At 36.1% G+C, this 18,703-nt stretch overlaps 1 protein-coding gene across 9 annotated transcripts in view; it reads left to right on the top strand.

Annotated features, from left to right (window-relative positions):
* The window catches only part of LRRC4C (leucine rich repeat containing 4C), a 572,608-nt gene that overhangs the window by 530,235 nt on the left and 23,670 nt on the right, over window positions 1-18,703 (top strand). The window contains exon 1 of one of the 9 annotated variants that reach the window (XM_071809106.1): window positions 6,162-6,664. The exons of the other annotated variants lie outside the window; for them this stretch is intronic. The gene's annotated coding sequence lies outside the window, so the exon portion shown is untranslated. Of the gene's footprint in view, window positions 1-6,161; window positions 6,665-18,703 lie in introns of those variants that run through there. 9 annotated transcript variants of the gene reach the window in all.

Genomic DNA, 18,703 nt, shown 5'->3' with positions numbered 1-18,703 from the left:
AAGACGAGCAATTGCTGATACTGATAAAATACTGATAAACCCACTCCCTTTTTAGTAGGTAATGAATCTACTATGGAGAAAATAAAGTGAGCTGCAAGTTAGAGATCTGAATTCTTCTCTCTACTTTGCCACTGCTGTGTCTGTGTTCAAGGCATTCCACTTTTCCCTGCTTCAGTTCCCCTTGGCTAGAAACAGGAGAGGCAATGACCACTCTCAAAAGAACATCCTTTATTTCATTTTCAAGACACATGTAACTTTCACATTGTAAGTTCTATTTGTATCCTACAGGAACTCCTATATTTCAAAATATGATTGTTAATGTTTTGCTGCAGTGCCAACATTTCAGCAGAAGAGAATAAAGGGATATTGCTTTGAGCCTGTATTTGTACTCTTCCTGTGTATTTACAAAGGGGAACAGACTGCTAGACATTTGCCATGTTAACACAATAAATACCTTCACTCAGTTGTTGTAAAATCTAATAAAACTGGAATTTTGAGGCTGGATGTCTCTTTGTGACAGGAAGGAAGGTGACATTCTGGAAAAGGCATAGAGTGGGAGCAAGAGACAAATCTGTTCCTGCCTCCTTGATTTCCTGCCTGTTTCTGAAAGTCTAGCCAAAGTCAAATAAAAAATCCTTTTGAATTTTTGTGAATAATGACATTTTTGGCAAACCATTGTATTCAGTAAAACTGCTCAGGCTTCATCATTGCTAGTAGTCACCCTTGTGTCTATACTAACTTTATTTTTTTTTTTTTTAATTCTTCCTCTACGTAAGATAAGACATAGATGGCACATTTACAGAGTACTCAAGGATTTAAATGTCTTAATCTTGCAAGCTTCTGGATGGCAAGATATATAAATTGTAATTCTAAAAACCTCTAGAGAGATGTAAACCCCCAAATGGCAATCCCTTTTCATTGAAATGAGGAAAATATATTTTTGTCTTGGGCTTCTTTCTAATGAGCTCTTGAGATTTTCAACATTACGAAAGAGGAACCTGGAATGAGCAAAATTGGCAGTTGCCTAAAGAGTATTCCAGTGAAGACAGAGAAAAAGCAATGCTTCTTCTGTCTCATTTATAGATATCAAAACATTAGACAGTGAAGCCTTTAGATCTTTGTAGATTTGCCAGATGAAGCTCCTTCCTCAAATCTGTGTCCTTGACTTCATCCAGTAGACTCTGAAAACACTAGCTCTGCTGAACTTTGGAACAGCAGGCAACTTCTGTCCCTGAAGTAATGCTTGTTTCTGCCACATTTATATTATAGTTTTAAAGAAAGGCTGCAAGAATTTTTTGAAGTCTTTTTACACATACCTGTTAAGATATGGTTTTGTTTTTTGGGTTTCGTTTTTTTTGTTGTTGTTGTTGTTTTTTGGGTTTTTTTTGAACTTTAGACAGTTATTCACTTCGTTTCCTTGTAAAAATAAAACTAAATAACTGAAATGACTGCTGGAAATCGAATAGCACTGATGATTAATGGCCTGCTACCTCTGAAAACTGCAAGTCAGATATGAAATTTCTTTGATAACATAATTTGAATTTCATATTTAAGTTCATATACATATGCATGCTTATATTACTATATATGTATGCATTCTTCCTGCCATACATGTGAACTTTCCTTGGAAACTTTTGTTGAATGCTGAAACATTTTCAATTAAAGGAATAATGTTTTAATTTCTTTTGCAGTAGCAGTCTCTGGAGCATATGAAATGACACTGAATTTGATAAGAGATTCAGATACAGTGACTAGATATTTCCACAATGGTTGAAATTCAGAGTATATTGGTCATTTTTAGGGAGCTTGTAGTAAATACATTGAACTAATCTCAGGGAGAAGTTGGTTTGAAATCAGTTGATGCTTCCCATAAGAAAGAATTACCATGTTTGTGAATATGATTAAAGCTAGAGACTCTGAGGTCTGGCTTGAATGCAAAGTCTGTGTAAAAACGTAGGGGTTTACTTTTTATTCCCTCCCATTCTTGTCTCCTATTCTATTCACCTTGAAGTGAATTTCATTAGATCGTTACTTTGGAACCTACTTTTATTTAGTTCAAATTTATAAAACCATATTATCTATATCAGTTTTCTGTTTAAAAGGCACAGTGTGAGATCCATCCTACTTAGAATTATGAAAATACTTTAATATGAATTATTACCAGAGATCTCTACTGTACCCAGACAAATGGATGTAAATCACATCTCTGACAGAATATATATCCCTCTATCAGGGGTTATTGCTACATATCTGTCATAGTAATTAGAAATTTGCAAACATTCAACCAATTACTGGATACATGGCAAGCTGTGTGTGAACAGCATTAGGGGCTAATTCCTTCCATTTTGAAGATGCTACTCTATCAAATAAGGGGGAAACTCTGCTGGGCTTCAGGGTAATCTACACTGTAGCAATGTACATTTAGTCACTAACCAAGAGTGACACCAGACAGAACCATGCCTTTTTATCCAGATCATTAAACAACTGGAGTTTTGCCCACAAGTTAGAACAGAAGACTGATGCCAGTGACTTTGGGTCATAGTTGTGTTCCTTATTTATTGCATGGTATTAAACAAATAATCTTGCATCTGTCCTCACTTTTAGGGTGAATTTTGGGGTAGGATTCTTTCAGCATTACCATCATGATTTGGAATTCCAGATGTTACTGCAATATATGTAATAACTGTAATAAAAATAATGTTGTTCACCTTTGCATAAGAAACATTTGAATGCAAAGTATATATTATCCTTTGTTGAGTATGTTAGTCTAGAATTGATAAGACCAACCTGTTATTGTTCAGATAGATCTAAGCATATGTTACCTCTGGCTCCAACCTATGTTATCAATCATAGACTGTTAAATCTGTTTTCAAATGATAGCCGCTGTCTTTATCTTGCTATTTGAGTATGGGAAAGGTTCTATTCATGCAGGTAATATAGTAGCTTCACCACTTTCTTCTTTTCTTTTAGGTGAGTCATAGGCATTAGCAGATGCTTTAAGTCAGCTGTTTGTTTGTATTTTCAGAATGAAGATAGGCCTTAATGAAAAAAAAATGCTACTGGCTGTAGATTTAAGAGACCATAAGGGAGTTTTACATATTCCCTGTTGCAGTTCATTGCTTTTAAACAACAGACACAAGGGATATTTAAAAAAAAAAAAAAAAAACAAAACACTAGAGATACATCAGATCTATATGTCTGACTTTGACTATGGAACCATGAAGAAGAACATTTACTTAGATAATTCAGCCTAGATTTTACAGTAACCTCATGTGTGCTGAATCAACACTGTAGGAGCTGAGCAAGCTTGGCAAGAGCAGTCAAGTGAAACAGAGCTTATTGCTAAAATGTAGACATTCCCAAACTGTGGTCTTATATATCCAGGGCAATGTAAGATACACAGCCAATTCTCTCTGCTAGGCTCCTTTGAAAATCTTAGCTGTAATGTAATTAAGCTACATAGTAAGCTCCAGTGGCCCTGATGCCTTAAGTCACATGCACCTAGCTGACATTTTCACTGTGTTTCTGCATGATGTCTTTACTTTGATCAGGCCCAGATACATTTAATTAGTAGGTTCTTTGATCAATTAGATAATGAACCCTAAAGCCACCTTCTTACTTAGATGTGCTCTGAACAACAATTTTAATCTTAGTGACAGTTCCTCAGGAAAGAAGAGGAAAAAACCCCAATATAATTAAGATGTGAGTGCACAAAAATGCCTATATGATTTCAGCACAAAACTAAAAATAATTTGAACTCTAGAACACAGAAGACATAGAGTTCAGTAGGTGTAAACTCTGAGGTTTTCATCTGAGTTATTATTTGTTTATATCTAGGCCTGTAATGAATAGGAGAGATATTTGAAAGCAGTTGATGTTGCATCATCTTTGCTCCTACTTCATTGATTTCTCTGGCACCAGAATTAAGCTAATTCTGAGTAGAGAGTAAATGTTGTTTAGTGCCTGTGTGGTACTGTCTTAAAATGTTCCTAAATCTCTGATGAATAGCAGTAGGTAAAAAATAGCTACAGTCACTAAATCAAGGATTCGACCACTGAGGTCATTCCCCTCCTGGAATCTAAATTTTGGACAAATACATAAACAAGGATCAAAGAAAATATTTTGTCAGCTATTTAAATTTAAGAGGTGGAAACTTAATGCAGAAGGGGTGGGAATGAAAAATAAGGATTTGCATGTGTAGACACCATGCACAGGTGCATATGATTGCACACATTCATATATGTGTGTATAGCATTCTCATGTCAAATATTTCTGTTCATTGTGGTTTTTTGTCATGAAGGTTAGCTTTAAAACATGTTTTGTGGAGAAACAAATCCACTCTTTTCTATTTGTCTTCTTATTTTACTGTGTAACGTTGATAGAATGTCAGCTGTTCAACAACAGGAAAATAAATTGTTTCTTTCTACACTAGCGCTGAATAGTGTGGAGTCTTATTATTACTTGGATAGTTTGTACTACAGTAGTGAATGATGTATTGTCTGGTAGAGTTACATTGGAGACATTTGATAGAGGTTTTTTTTCAGGCTCCTAGACCACCTGTAGAATTGTTTATGATTTTTCTCTGTTATTGGAATAGATCTCCACAGACTCAACAAATGTATCTATAGTACTTTAATTTAGATAGATTTCTTGAGGTGTGGGTTTATTAAAAACAAAACAAATCATATCAAAACAAAACAAAACAAACTGGATTAGTTAACAGGAAATTATTCATATAACTAGCTGATACCAGCAACATTAAAACATCCTACTCATTATGTGAATAATCCAGTTAGGACAGGGTTAATTATGTTTTCTTGACTCCACCACTATCAAGTATTTAAGAGTTCTGTCTTGAACATTATTCACACTCTCTGGAATATGTTCTCCATTTTCTTTTTGTGCTTTACTCCTGCACTTCTTTTCAGATTAAGTCTCAAATTCATGCAGATATGCAAAATCAAAAAGGTAAACCTCCTCATATCTAACAAAGTCAGTTATGTATTAGCTCTTTCCATTTTCTTCTCAACACACTGTCCTTTTTCTTTTCACTAGGAGGTCTCTCACTTGGGAAGATCAGTCCTTTGGAAGATATGATCAACATGTTCCCTACAACGTATGATATTGCTGATATTTCTGATGTCTGACCTCTGGCATTCTTCCTTAAAAACAGGAACACATGAATGGTCTTTCCAAGTCAGACCATAAAGCCATGTAGTTCAGTGTCGTTTTCCTGTAGTAGTACAGAGTAGATATGTAGAAAGGCATATAGGAAAATAACAAAAGCATAATAATCTAATAATAATAATTTAGTTGTGCTGGGGGGATTAGACTGAATATTAGAAAAAAATTCTTCACAAAAACAGTTGTCAGGTGTTGGAACAGGCTGCCTAAGGAAGTGGTGGAGTCACCATTCCTGGAGGTGTTTAAAAGGCGTTTAGACAAGGTTCTTAAGGACATGGTATAGCGCTAGAGTTAGGTTAGCTTATGGTTCGACTTGATGATCCTGAGGGTCTCTTTCAACTGGAATGATTCTATGATTTTATGATTCTATGATGTAAGGTTATCCAGATAACTGCTTTTATCCTGATGGATGCCTCTGTTACAATAAGAATGGTGATACATGTTCAGTACTATCCCAGAATTGTCCATGCTGGTATTCTGTTTCCAGCAGGAATTACATGAATGCACCAAGGAGCTAGACATGGTCAACCATTTGTTTCTTCCCTAGCTAGGTACTCTTCATTCTCTGACTTTACAGCTCAGTTGAATTTCTGACCCTAAAGTGGATTTATATTTAATAACTCGTATTGGATTGCTCTTCCAAATACTTGTCCAGCATCCACTTGTTTAACAACATGCTTTCTGAAAAATTATTTCCTTTTATGTCCTGATAAGTTCACTTTTTACTTTCTAATGCTTGTATAGAGAGAAGCAGCAAAAACTGCTCAATTCTTATTACTTATTTCAATATCACATGTTGTTTTATAGACTTCCATTATTTTGCCCTCCTCTCTTTCTTTTACAGAACTCTAATCCATTTTGTCATGTCCCACAGAGGATCTGTTCTACGTCTTTCAAAATCTCAGCTACTGTTCTGTAAAATTTCTTCAGTTCCACTATATCCTTTCTAAAATGTGGTACAGTGTTCAAGAAGTAGGATTGCCAAGCATTTAAAAAGGGAATGGCAATGCTTTTGTTTTCTAATAATGTTTCGTTTCCCTAATAATTCCTGATATTAATGTGCTTTTTTGTTTGCTATGAAATTATCTTCATAGAGTTATCCATTATGACTTCACAATTCTCCTCAGCACAGCTTTTCCCCTGCATTACAGAATGCATTTATCTGCATTATCTTTAACCTCCTGCAGACCATCCCATTCTTCCTACATGTGCCCATCCCATTATGCAGTAAAACTGGCTGGATGCTGAAACTCATTACTGAACAAATAAAAAATAAGAGCAAAAAATATTAGACACAGAATGAACTTTACAAATTCTACATGACCTAGGAAGTCTGAGCTATTGTTTCAAGCAAACCTAAGTGAGGAAGAAAAAAGATTGCTGAGATGCTGAGGAAACTAACATTCCTTCTTATATAAGCCTTGGTACACAGATGGGCAAGAAGAAACTCTTGGAGAATCAGCTTTAGCCAGCTTCAAAGGTACATATGCCAGAGCTGCCACACCCCTGACTCTGCATCAGGAAGAAGGATGGTCTTAGATGTTGTCTCTAAATGGGGCTGACATGGTTTCTGGACTTCCTACTCCACTGGAAGCCCTGACAAATTTGTCTTATTGCCAAGGATTTTGTGAAAAAAAATAATGTATTGTAAAATTCTTGACCAGTCTTATTATTCAGCCCACTAAGCGTAAAATCAAATCTAGGAGGTGACCATTAACTCTCAGGGAAGCCTGGTTTTATTTTATTAAAAATAGCAAAAAAGCAGAGGATATTTACACATGGACTGTAGCTGCTTCTGCAGCAAATGTCAGTCTAGAAATCTGACCAGTTTTCATTTCAAAGTACAGAAAGCATCATGACAAACTGCAGGACAGTAATGTAATTTGACACTTAAAACCAATATATCATTATAAAATCGTAAGAATTGTCAATAGCAGCACAATGACTCACTGAGACAGGTAACTCATTATCATGACCTAAATATAAAGGATGTAGGAATGGCTGTCTTAAAGAAGGAAGAATAAGGCATCCTGAGGGAGGAAAATTACCTGCAGCTAAATTTGAGGAGGTCTTTATAGAAACATTAATATTTTTAAATGTTAAGCTACTTTGTTATTTTTCATGCAATAATAAAGCCTAACCACAGGAAAGGCATGAATTTTAGACTCTGTGTTGTGTGAAGAAAATCCTGGGAAACACACCTGCTTACACAGTGTTACTAATAATAGTGTAAAATATTAAAGATGACAGAATTTTTATAGCTAATGCATGTGCTCTTTGCACTCTGCATTTTCTCCACCTTAGACAATTAATAAATACAAATCAGGTTTTGTTTCTGCAGTTCATGCACCAAAAAAATGCTTCTACTTGTGATGATAACACTGTAGAAAATGTTAAAATATAAAGAAGATAAGGTGAAAAACAGACAAATAATCTCTTGGGTTTAAATTGAATTTTCTTTTGACAGCACATTCTTTTAATGTTCTTTAATGGAAGATATAGGTATCTAAACAGCGTGAAATTTAAATACATGTCCAGTGGCTTTGATAATCCCATTAAGATTGACATCACTCTTCATAACCTTTCTAATAAATAGAAATTAGTACTTGTTTGTGTGTAAGAAAAAAAACATTTTAAACTCAGATGAAAACAAGTGATTTAAAATGGTTTGCCTTTGAGCTCAAAAGAAAGGAAACTAACAGATACAAAAATAATTTTGTCAGTCATTTCTATCTATTAATACATTTTTGAATGCTTAAATTCTATTTATATACACCATCAATGAAACACAACCTTAAATTTTAAGCATGCTACGTTGAGGCACTTGAGCTTGCATTCTAGGGGTTAACTTTCCTTATAACAATTAATAGAATAGCATTTGGGAGCTGGGCATAGATTTTAATGAAATCAGCTGGCCAGGGTAAGTGTAAATTTGTTGAAATGCTTAGAAAATATCTTAGAAAATATAGACCTGGACTTTGCCAGCTGCAGTCTTAGAGAATTTTGTTTTAGTTTTCTGCAATTCTTGTGCATCATATTTTGCTGAATGTTTCTGGTTCTATTTAAAGGGTATTGTTGATGCAAATAAAGTTGGAATGTATTCGCGCATGCTTTACCTATATGCATATACAAAATTATTTTTAAGTTTGGTGCAGAAGGAAATGCTATAGATTTATTATTGTTCTATAGTCACAAGACTTGGAGTCAGATTTTCCTCAACAGCTTTAGAATATGCCTTGTTCTCTAATTACTCTTTTTGCAAAAGATGGCCAAGCTCAGAGTTTCTCTGACTGCTTTGTTCGACATTACTCTCTGCCCACTTCTGGGGTATGAATAGCTATCAGTACATGATTTTTCTCTCATATCCAGCCAAAGGAGGTCTCTACTGTGCACAGCAACGTGTTGGCAATTTAAAAGAATCCTTCCCTACAGGAAGCAATAGCACTAAAAATTATTAAAACAAAACCTAAAATGTCACCTTAGACTAATGAAATTCCATCATCAGGCAACACAGAGTTGACACGTTTGTGGGACTCTTTAAAGCTCAGATTAAAAAGAGAAAATTAAACTTGAAATGAGAGGAAACAAAACCAGCTGTCTTTTCCATGGCAAGAGTTGAGTACAGTACATTGTTTATTCTCAGACAAGCTGATCTCACAGACCTTAAGTCAGCATAAAGAAAAGCTAACATGGCTGTAGACAGCTGGCAATGTTATCTATTGCTGGAGTGAAAAAATGCACATATTGACATGAGAGAGAATAATTGTAGATTGATTTTAATTTCAACTGAGGAGCTTCCTTTTTCAGATTGTAATGAACTAGTGCATTCTTCATCTTAAAAAATGAAATATTAATCTGTCTTGGAGCTAGCTGATCTGTAGCTTCACTTGTATGTCCACTTATATGCAGGGAGACAGTTAAGGAACTGCCTTACTAGCTCGACCTAGGGATTATTCTCATCCATTTCCTCATCCTTGAGAGTGGGCAGTACAGAGCACTTCAGTGGACAGTGTAGGATTCCTGCACAGATGGCAGTTATAAAATAACTTGTGCATAATGGAGCCCTAAATTAATCTAATTATATTAATGCAGGATTTTGCAGCTTTGTAATTCAATTCAGTAAAGGTGTGGGTTTAAACCGCTTCAGATATTAACAATACTAACACACACACCCTGACCCCCACATTTAAATCTAGGTAAGCCTCTACCCCTTGTGGTACCTCTTAGTGATGAATAGGAGAGATCAGCTGCTTTTTTGGGGAGTGCATCAGTGCTTATAGAGGTTCTTTGGTTTTAGTGAAGCACAGATGTGAGAGCACAGCACTGGGGAATTGGTTCTGTGAGCTGCATCTTTCCTGAATAGGGAGTTTTAAGTCTCCTATAGGGGCATTGCTCCATTACTTACCACTATATTTGACTGCACCATACTGCAAAAAAATATATTTTTATAACATTTAGGCTGAATCCTGAAGCTGGCATCTTCAGCTGCTTTTAGGATCAAGTAGAAATGAGAACTTAACTCAGTCCCTGCACACTCCAGCATTTTTCTCTCAGCTGCTCAGCTGCCTGTGAGAGTTTAGATGTAATTTTGCCTTGGGCACAGAGCCAGTCCCTGCAACACTAAGAGAAGTGATTGTTCAGGGCTGCTCTTTTACTTCTTTTCATCACTGCTGAGTGTTGTTTTACTTTCCTCATTTCAGAAAGAAACTGATCATCCAGTGTGTGGGCTGTCAGCAGCTCCCTCATTCTCTCATTTTTTTCTGGTACAGCCTGGTGAGGACTGCCAGCCATCCACAGTGTTTCTCCACTCTGGCTGCTCTGTCCCAGCTGCCCAGCCCCCTTGCCTCCAGTGTATACCCATAAATTCCACCCAGCAGACACGCCATTGCACACAGTGTGATCAGTGAGGCCACAGCTGTGGTTAGAAAGGTCAAGCAGTCTGCTGCCTGCAAGGAGAGGTTTTACCGTATTCAATCAGGTCACACAACCATGAAGCCCAATATCTTACTTTAAGAAATGAGCAATACCTGATGTTTCAAATTAAGATGAAAGCACCTAACAACATAACCGGAGAGCTGTGTGAGGCAGAAGAAGAAAGTTTATTTTACTGGCTCTGCATGCTCATGAAATGAAAGCGCAATTACTTCTAGTACAAACCATAGAGCCATGAGTACTTTCTGTGTCTGGAGTTGGCCTTAGGAACACATAATAATGACAGACTGTTTTAACTGGTCTGAGAAAAAAACATTGTGAGAGCCAGAGAGGACATGTACAACTTGGACTTGGTGAAAAATATATTTTCTATCTTTTTATCTGAATTTACAGACAGGTTGGAATTGCCCTGGCCGAGCTAACAAAACTCATTTAATTACACAATGCTCAAGCTAGCACACTGTGCTGTTAATGTTGTTTCATTAAATTTTGTTGCTTATTGCAGGGCCACTGGTATGGAACATTGTGTGTTCAGATAAAGCTCCTCTGAAGCACAAATTTGTTGAAATAGTGGAATCCTGATAAGGATGTACAAATTAAGATACCTTTAACGGATTATAAAAGCACTGTCTGTCTACAACTGTTCTTAGAAACTCATAGTGATTTCCGTGTTCTACTGATTACTTGATTTTTAATGACTGTGATAATTTTGATTGAATTGTATATGCTTGTGATGATCATAAGACTAAGATGTTTTCTGTTAACATAATTTGATTTTCAAGGTTTCAGAAGTACCAAAACCACAGGTGTCAGATTTTTAGATTGAATCTTTGATAATGCAGAGTTTCAAGAGGTCCTCTCAGTGCATGCTGAATCCCAACCTCAGGAAGCTGTACATGTTTGTTATGTTGCTGGCTATCTTTTCAAATGAAAAACTAAATCCACAACCAATAGTATTCTGTGGACATAAGGATATCAGTTGTGACATAAGAATTGTGTTATAAAAAAAACAGGTCTTCAACAAAGAAGATTTTCTGAGTGATTCAGTCTTAGAAAAGTGAGGATGAATTTTAGATAAGCTATACAAATTTTGTACTTTTGTTGGTAGACTTGTTTCTCACAGAATCACAGAATTATTAGGGTTGGAATGGACCTCTGGAGATGATGTAGTCCAACCCACCTGCTAAAGCTGGTTCATCTGGAATAGACTGCACAGGAATGTGTCCACGCAGATTTTGAATGTCTCCAGAGAAGAAGACTCCACAACCTCTCTGGGCAGCCTGTTCTCTGTTCTCTGGCATCCTCAAAGTAAAGATGTCTTTCCTCGTATTCAGATGGAACCTCCTATGCCTCAGTCTCTGCCAGATGCCCCTCATCCTATCATTGGACACCACTGAAAGGAGTCTGGTCCCATCTTCTTGACATCCACCCTTGAGATACTTATAAACATTTTTAAGATCCCCTCTCAGCCTTCTCTTCTCCAGGCTGAACAGACCCAGCTCTCTCAGTCTCTCCTCATAAGAAAGATGCTCCAGACCCCTAATCATATTTGCACCTCTCCGCTGGAGAGCTGTTCAGTCTCAATGTTGTTCAGTCTAGAGGATGAATAATAATCGAAAACTTTCTTCAGCCACTGTAATGAAAACATTGAGCTAGCAACTTAGTTTTTTTTAAATGTGAACTTTTTCTTCACATAGGAATGTATATTTTCCAGTTCCACAAGACATATTTGAAGGAGATTTTGATTGATTCTGGGCACCAGAATGGAATTCTCTCATATTTGTGTCTGGCCCAATACAGACACCACTGATGAGGAGAATGCTTTTTCAGTTCACTGTGCAGAGATTATCTTCATTTCAGTAAAGGCAAGTCTTGGCCCCTAACTTAAGAAAAGGTATTGCAGATGTTCTGCAGAGGTAAGATCTTTGAAATGTCTCCTTGGGTACATGCAGTTTCCTGCATTTGCATGTAGCAGCAGAGCATAATTAGATCTCAAATTAATGAAACATGTGAATACTCTCAAACAAAGCTAGGCTACGGTGAATGAGTAGGCGAGTTAATTTCCTCTTCTGAAACCTTAATTCCAGTCCCTACCTCAATTTTAAGCATGTCTGTGAAATATGTTTGTTTTGCGAGTTTATACATATAGATATCCATCTCTCAACTAACAACAGAATAGAGAGTCAGGCTAACGCCCTTGGCTGGATGAAATAGCATTTGTAAATGTCATTATTTGTCTGGAACCCCACACTGCAAACAAGTATCTGAGAAACTGGTCTTAGCAGCTTAAAGGCATGATTATTCTATGAAATAGAAAATGATAACAAAGGCACTCATCTTCCCATTTCATTGCCTCTTCCCAGAAGCAATCCTGTTTCATTTGCATGGCACAATATTGAGGTTGTTGAATCCTAGTCTCTCAGGACTATCTCAAAGGATGGGTAATAGTTTCAGAACTTCTGTGCAAACATCCATTGCACACTATAATTCTGCACTTTCTCAGTTCTGTCATTTTTCTTATTTCTATCTGTAGTGCAGCACCAGCAAGAACTTTAAAAGGGATGAGACTAAATTAGAGATAGAGGACATCACAACATGGTTCTCTTTCTAACTTAGAAATAGATGTTCTATCTATTACTTGACTGAGCCAAACATAAGAAGACTTTAAAAACTCCAGGAAAATAATAAAAAACAATGCAATAACAAGCAAATGGCAAAATATGCTGTCTTCATTCCCCTAAGACTGTAAGTATCTATGCTTATGTGTAATTGACCCACAAGGAAATACATATGAGTGAGATAGGATTGTTACGTAGTTTTAACAGGGATGGAAATAATAGAGATCTTATAAAAATTGAACAGAACTACATCTCTTTTCTTCTGAAAACATATGGAGTATAATGAACCTCTTGTGGAAAGTGTTTTTCTAATGATTTTACTGGGGCCAGAATTTCCTCCTCAGAACCTAATTAGAAATTATTCATTTTAGATAGTGGTTTGAGGTTATCTTGTAGGATGGATAAAACTCTCTTGCAAGGTCTGTAGAAATTAAATTATTTAGATTTTTGTCCTCAGGCTCTGCAAAAAGTATTTCCAGGCTTCTGAATAGTTTATTATCATCAAAACCACTGTGTACATTTCAGTGTATTGCATAACAGGATATTGTTCAGTAAATTCTATTGGCAGTGGTTTTGTAAAGGGGGGGGAGATGATGAAAAAATAGAAAAATAATAATAAGAAGGCAACTTCAAAAGAAAACATGGATTTTTTTTATTTTCTGGCAAGCCATATACCTTTTGCATTGTATATCTATTTACCCCTTAAGTTATAGATATATCAGATGGTCAGTGGAATAATTAACCATAAATCACGGATTCTACTTCATTCATAATTACAAAAGAGCATTTTTCATGTTTAGTTTACTGGATTGCAACCTTTCCAGTTGTTTTGTTGCACCACATGAAACATGGTACTAATGAACCAGATATGGTTGTAGTAATTAACTCACATGAGACGCCTTTTTTTTTTGTTTGTTTGTTTCAATCTCACTCTTTATAGAGAAAGACTATATAACTCTGTGATCTTGAGTCAGGAAGCTACTCTACTGAGTTTCAAGATCAAATGAGCTTCAGCTCAGACTGAGTAATGACTCCCCCAGCATGTTTCAACAGCAGGGTGTAAATTTATAATCTTCAGTATTGCAGCACAAAAGTTCTTCTACACATAATAACCCCATTATTTGTGGCACGAGACTATTTTCTTCACCTAAGATTTGCCACTAGTGCCAAATGTCACACACACAATTCAGCTTTTCTGTGTGTAAACAAGTGTTAGGGTAAATAGTCCCTAAACTGCTTACAAAAGCCAAGTTTTAATCCCGTTTTTCGATAACATGTTTGAGTTTAAATTGTCAAGATTGATTTTTGACATTGCTCCAGTACAACGGGTATCTGATACTACATGTAGGCAAGTGTAGGAAAAACAAAGACCTTGGAAGAGTAACTTGTTTGGACAAACACCATTTTCATGTCCAGAAAACCTAGAATTCTACCCTTTAAAGTGAGTATGAATAATTTTCTTCCTACTCCAATATTTTGAGTTATACTGTGAACTATATAAAAATTGCATTTAGATGCATTTTGAACAACAAACTTCAGGTCTTCAGTCAGCTATAGGATAATTTTTGAGGTGCAATCCCTTGTCAAAGCCTTTTTGTAGTTTTCAGATTTTGCAACCAGCTGCTTTGAGTAAAAGAAAAGACTCTATTAGTTCATACTTGTCTTTTTATGACTAAGAAAGGAATCAAACATCAAAGATTATGGGTACTGTTTTCTAATACAGTCCTGATAGTTTTACACACTGTGTTCTAACTCAGTTGAAGTGCTGTCAGGCTTCATTAAGATCAAACATTTAAGATAAATGGAAGGCTGTGATCTTCTACAGTATACATTGTTAACTTGTGTTTTAAGATGGATCTGTAACTTTAAGCAGAAAGGAGAGATTTCTGCATATTGCATAAGATAATACGATATTGGTAAAGGGTATGACATTTGCCTGAAGGGACAAGTCACAAACAGCAATATAATAGAAAATTGTAGAAGCAATAATCCCAGTTTCTCTTTTGAAATCCTCGGAATCGCTTCATTGGTCAATGGCACAAGTTATGCTTGGGTGAGCTGACTGGGCAAATAGGGACGTTAAAGTGATTCATTTGATTTCTAAAATTCAAAAGTTTAGTACCTGATCATGAAAGTAAACCTGAGGTGGATTTAATACTACCAAGAAGACAACACACTGGGTAGATAGAAACAAACAAACAAACAAACAACACTTGAACTTGAGACCTTTAAGTATTGATCCCGAATTTGTTACTTACTTACAGTATAGCTTTGGCAAGTCTTAATTCATGAGGAGAGGACTGAGAAATGGAATTAAAATACTTAAACTCTGCACCCTTTAACATCTTCACTCCAGAGAGAAGTCTTTCATGCATACCAAACACTGAATTCCTCAAAACCATCATCCACACCTCCAAGAAACCTCCCGCTGTTTATTTCTTGTGGGAGAAATTCAACAGTTATTGTATAGGACTGAGATACAAAAAGTTGTAGAGGATTTTTTTGACCCTGTTGTTGATTGAGTTCAAACATCTGAGAAATACTGCCTTAAATACAATATTCATAAGAATATAATAACTATTTACCAGACATATTAGAAAACAAATCTTAATTCTTGTTCATTAACAATGAACAAAGAGAGGTAGTATCCCCTATGTTGTTGATTTCTTAAGTGTAAGTCTATTAACCCTCAGTTGTCTGCATAGGATCAGGGATCTGAGAAACTAAGTGGATGCAGTGAACCAGATCCTGTGCAAGTGGAGATAAACTGATTTATGCAAGCTGTGGATCTGGCCTGTGAATTTTATATTTGACAGTAAACACAATTACAACATGGTCAGGACTTTCTACAGGTGTTCTTCATGCTATAGGGCACCGACTCAGCATCTATTACTGTTACTTTGTATTGAATGACCTGATCTTCATGCACCAAATTGAAATGGTAACTTCTCATTAAAAGAACATTCCCAGATAGCAAAATTTAGTGTGCATTCAGAAAAGAGGACTTCTTTTTCAGGGGGATGAAGAGGCAGGTCACTTTAGTTGAAGCATGAAGTCTATACCTTTTAATTTCATTCATCATATTGATGATTGTGCCACCATGTAACGGGCAGAGTTGCACGGCCAATGACCTCGATAAGGTACAAAGTCTTCAGAATGCCACACCCTGGGGTAGATTTGCTAGTTCATACTCATGTATGAGAGAACAAAAGAGTGAATGCCAAAAACTGATCAGTAGGAAGCCCTTTGGAGTTTGTGTCCAGATATAAACCCTGTGTTCACAATATATTGAGAGAAATTAAGTGAAAGTGTTATTGTTGCAAATTTAATCAGCCATTATATCTTGCAGGATGCAACATACATGTATGCAGTATACAACAAACCTGTGTTCAGAATCCTTGAATCAATCAAGTCATGAGAATGAGAATTTCAAGAAGACAGTAGCAGCCCTACACCAACTCTCAGGTGTACTGTCTGCATTGCCTGTTAAGCAGCCACTAATGAAATTATTCCTCTCACTCCCTAACGTGTTCTTGCTTTGCCTTTCGGTAAAAAGTGGGAAATACGAAATAGCAGTAAAAAGCAATTGAACATGATCTAGTAAGTGCCATTTTCACTCTTAAGTACTGCTTGTTAAATTTCATTTTGAAAAATGAAGCTGTGTTTAGTATAAATGTGAATGAACCTGGTGAGAAGAAAAGCACCCAAACCATTAAAATAAAAAAGTCTGTTCCTTTTGCTGCTGTATAATTTTGAAATGACTTAGCAATTTGTAGTACACAAGGGAAGAAAAAAGAATTGCTGACAATTTGGAAAACAGACAGCAAGTAAATGAAAATTTGAAAGGAGGATTTAGTACTCTTTAAGAAACAAAAATGAAGTTTGTAAGTTCCTGGCAGACCCTTAGTTAAATTGAAAAGTGTTTTACCATGCTACTTTTATACATTACAGAGAAACTATTAAGGCTGTTTTTCTGACTACCATATACTGCAGTCTTGCAGCTTACATTGCTGGGCTGCTTTGTGGAGCAGCAGAAAATTGCCTCCCCCCATCCTCCAGAGTTGTAAAGAATTATGATAAGAGCTTTGCTCTCTTGTTCTTGTGGTTACTCATAGAGAGGACTTTAAATCCCAGTATTTGCCACTGAGCATTAATTTGTTGATTTGCGTAAGAAAAGAAACAGCAGTTGCTGAAGACAGTCTAAACTTCAGATACTGAACATTTATAGATCCTGCCAAATGATGACCACTGTCTTGCAATGTTTGTCTTTGCTTTCAAGAAGAGGTAAGATAATTCATGGCTAACTCTTTCCCAAGAAGTCACTCATGCCCTAGCTCACTCAGGACAAATGTCAGAGACTATCTAGCACATACTTCTGCAAATACTGGTAGATTATCAGTATGCATGTTACTGTTGAGTAAAAGATGTGGACTACCACTCTGCTCAAATTGGATACCTAGCTTTCCATCTGCCCTGAAAGCAATTCATTTTATCTGCACAACAATACAGAGAGTTGCAAGAAGCTATTTTAACAATTCCATAAAAGTAGATTTTTCCTCTAAGGCAGTCATACAGTTGTTCTCTAATGTTGTTCTGACATAAATACAGATCATTAACATGATACAACTGAATGAGAAATTTACTCCACTTGGAGTCAAGCCCTCTTTCCAAATTGCACTTTCTAAAACCGTAAGGAAGTTTACCACAATGTTTTATGTCAAATTTGAGAATAGATATATACCCCATGTTTCTAAAGTTCACGTTTATTTTCAGCTAAAGATAGCAGTCTTCAATATTTCTTGATAAAACATTGTATACTGTAAAAAAACCTGCTATGTTTCTCTCTACAAATAGCTAGATTTCTGTGGAAAGTGAGGTAATTCTGACATATATATGTTTGTTAATGTAGGATTTAAAGCTTACAGGGAAACTTCTAGATAAAAGTCAGTATGTAACCATTTATTAGTCAATGTAAATCCTCCTAAATCCCATGTACACCAGATGTAACACTTTATAAATGTTGGAGATAGGGACATCATTTACTGTGGGGTATAACTGCTTTTTTTATTTCGTAGCTACAATTGCAACCCTAGATGCAACCTATATGCAATCCTTTAGGACAAGAGGACATGGCCTCAAGTTGCACCAGGGAAGATTCAGGTTGGACATTAGGAGACATTTGTTCATGGAGATGGTTGTGCTTCACAACCATGGTTGTGAAACAGGCTGCCCAGGGAAGTGGTGTAGTCACCATCCCTGGAGGTGTTTAAAAGACATATAGGTGAGGCTCTTAGGCACATGGTTTAGTGCCAGAGTTAGGTTATGGTTAGACTCGATGATCTTGAGGGTCTCTTCCATCCAAAACAATTCTATGATTCTCTGATATTTCATGGCACTAGGAAGAAAAAAGAGAAGAATAAGGGAGATAACTTATTATTTGGAAAAATGAAAGTTTATTTTTTGAAGAACCAAAATTAAACTGTTCCTAATGTATGATTACCATTCTTTCAGAATTTCAACCATCAGAAGAGAGATCTTTATTACAGAGTTGAAACAGAAGCGTTTGACTTATCGTTATCATTTGAAGCCTATTTTATAAATGCTGCATTTTCATAGCAATTGGCTATCTGAACCTCCTGATATACCTTAAGAACGGATCAACCTGGTTTAAAGGGTAACAGGGATCACAAACTTCAGCTGGAATAAAAGTCATTCTGGTTTCATTGACTTGAATGGAGCAATGCCAGTTTATCCCATTTGAGAACTAGACTAAATTTGGCCAATTTCTGTAGAATTACAGAGAAAAATATTACCTTCATGCTTCTGGAATGGAAAGAATTATAAAGAAAATATGCCACAGTAATGTACTATGCATATGACTTTTTACCTTTTGTTCTTTTTTTTTCCTCTTCAGAGCCATAGAGGACATCACATTTAAAAAAAAAAAAAAAAAAGAAAACAAAAAAATT

The sequence above is a fragment of the Patagioenas fasciata genome, chromosome 5 (genome assembly GCF_037038585.1).
Source record: "Patagioenas fasciata isolate bPatFas1 chromosome 5, bPatFas1.hap1, whole genome shotgun sequence".
Taxonomy (NCBI): Eukaryota; Metazoa; Chordata; class Aves; order Columbiformes; family Columbidae; genus Patagioenas; species Patagioenas fasciata.
The sequence above is the reverse complement of the archived record's forward strand: the minus strand, read 5'-3'. Positions and strand labels throughout refer to the sequence as shown.